A 2,637-nucleotide genomic window follows, 5' to 3' on the forward strand; every position below is an offset into this window, starting at 1 on the left:
TTATTTATTTATTTATTTACTCATTCATTCATTCATTCATTCTGGTGAAGAACTTCTTTTAATCCATCTCCCTGACTTACTAATTAACTTTCTTCATGCCCTTTCTGATATACTGATGTTCCTTTAGGGTCTCAAGCAGACCCATAAAAATGGTCCACCAACCTATCTACAAATTCTGCTGCCTTAAAGTTCACCTAAATGTCATGAAGAGACTGTTGTGTGTGTTCTGCAAGCTCTTATATTAGTTGAACTTGTTATTTTAATTACATAATGTAATCAAGTACTACATAAGCTGAAAGAAAAATGTTATTTCTATGGTAACTGAAGCCAATGTTTTGGAAATGTTTAATAAAATGAGCTAATGTAAAAAATGCTATCTAATAAAGTGGGTGAGGCAACAGTAAAAATTTGAGAAAAATAAAATATTTAAATAATTTCACATATGCTTTCTTCAGCAGCATATAGAGTAAAACTGGAACAATTCAAAGAAGAGAATGGCCCTGTACATGGATGACACACAAATTTATGATGTGTTCCATTAAAAAAATGTAATTCTTTGAGCAAGTTGTTTTACAAGTTCCTGAGTCCACTATGAAGAAATAGAGTACAGTGTGGGTACAGCTTTCATGACAAAGATGACAATTTTTTTATTACAAAGATGACAGACAATTATAAAAAAAAACAAAAAAAACAAACTTTGACCTTTAAGAAGCAATTGATAAAAGATAATGCATATTTGAGATTTACAAACTTGATCATGAATCCTTTATCCCTTATCTTTTCTAAATTAATCATTTTTCATTCTAATAGTTTCAGAGAAGAGTATAGATACAGAATGTGACATTACATACATAAAATGTGGAGGAGGAATAAAAGTTTAGTGTTTTTATATGTTTGAACCTAAGCAACCATAAACTTAGTACCTGGATGTATATGGAAAACCACTAGTAACCACCAATCAAAAACCTGTAATAGGTACAGAAAAAATTAAGAGAAAGGAATCCAAGCATAACAGTAAAGAAAACAATGAAGGAACGAGAGCAAGGAAAAAAGAAAAAAAATAACAGAGAAGCCTATAAAAACAACTAGGAAACAAGTAACAAAAATGGCAATAAGTACACAGCTATCAATTAATTTAAGTGGAAATGGAGAAAATGCTCCTAGCAAAAGCCATAGTGTTACTGAGGGGATTAAAACACAGGCACAGGCACACATATTCACTAAAGACCCATCTATAATGCTGCCTACAGGAGACCCACTTCAGACCTAAAGACACATACAGACTAGAAGTGAAAGGGTGGAAAACCCTACCAGGCAAATGGAAAGAAAAAAAAAAAAAAGAACTGGAGGGACGCCTGGGTGGCTCAGTTGGTTAAGCAGCTGCCTTTGGCTCAGGTCATGATCCCAGCATCCTGGGATCGAGTCCCACATCGGGCTCCTTGCTTAGCGGGGAGCCTGCTTCTCCCTCTGCCTCTGCCTGTCATTCTGTCTGCCTGTGCTCGCTCTCTCCCCCTCTCTCTCTCTGATAAATGAATAAAATCTTAAAAAAAAAAAAAAAAGAACTGGAGTTGCACTTCTACGTCAGACAAAATAGACTTTAAAACAAAGACTCTATCAATAGACAAAGACACTATACAGTGATGAAGGGATTAATCCAATAAGAATAAGAATATATCATTGCAAATATCCATGCACCAACACAAGAGGACCTAAACACATAAAGGAAGTAGTAATAGACATAAAAGGAGAAAATAATAGTAATACAATAATAGTAGCAGACATTAACACCCCATTTACACAATGGACAGATCATTCAGACAAAAAAGAAGTGAGAAACAATGGATTATAATTACATATAGGACCAGAAAAACCTAGCAGAGAACATTCCATCCAAATACAGCAGAATACACACTCCAAGTGCCCATGCAACAGTCTCCAGGACAGATCGCATAGAGGCTCCAAAAAATCTTTTTTTTTTTTAGAAAGGGAATCTTATCCTGCAGTCGGGGTTGGAGTGGATGAGGTTTTGTTTTTAAAGATTTTATTTATTTATTTGACAGAGAGAGATCACAAGTAGGCAGAGAGGCAGACAGAGAGAGAGGGGGAAGCAGGCTCCCCGCTGAGCAGAGAACCCAATGTGGGGCTCAATCCCAGGACCCTGAGATCATGACCTGAGCTGAAGGCAGAGACTTAACCCACTGAGCCACCCAGGCACCCTTTAATAAATTCTTAATAAAATTGCAATCATAACAATAATCCTTTCCAACTACAATGGAATGAAATTAGAATTACAAGAAAAAATCTGGAAAAACAGACATGAAGACTAAACAGCATGTTACTGAATAAAAGGGTCAACTAAAATTAAAGAGGAAATAAAAATATACATTGAGACAAATGAAAATAGTCCTAAATCCTTGGAGATAGCAAAAGCATTTCTAACAGGGAAGTTTAGACCTACCTCAAGAAGAAAAAGAATTAAACTTTTCACCTAAAGGAGCTAGAAAACAGCAAAACCCAAAACTAGAAGGAGGGCAATAAGAAAGATTAGACTGAACAGACAAAAGAAAAGAAAAAAAAAGCAAAAAACAAAAAACCAAAAATTAATAAAATGGTTGATTTCTTGAAAAGATAAAATGG

The 2,637-nt window shown here is 34.9% G+C and overlaps 1 non-coding gene across 1 annotated transcript; it reads left to right on the forward strand.

Moving 5' to 3' along the window:
- The first annotated feature begins 442 nt into the window (after positions 1–442).
- On the forward strand, positions 443–545 carry LOC123392872. The gene has a single exon (XR_006607558.1). It is a non-coding gene; the product is annotated as a U6 spliceosomal RNA (small nuclear RNA).
- The last annotated feature ends 2,092 nt before the right edge of the window (positions 546–2,637 follow it).

The sequence above is a fragment of the Mustela putorius genome, unplaced genomic scaffold (genome assembly GCF_011764305.1).
Source record: "Mustela putorius furo isolate JIRA1106 unplaced genomic scaffold, ASM1176430v1.1 tig00000640_pilon_pilon_pilon, whole genome shotgun sequence".
In the NCBI taxonomy this organism is placed as follows: Eukaryota; Metazoa; Chordata; class Mammalia; order Carnivora; family Mustelidae; genus Mustela; species Mustela putorius.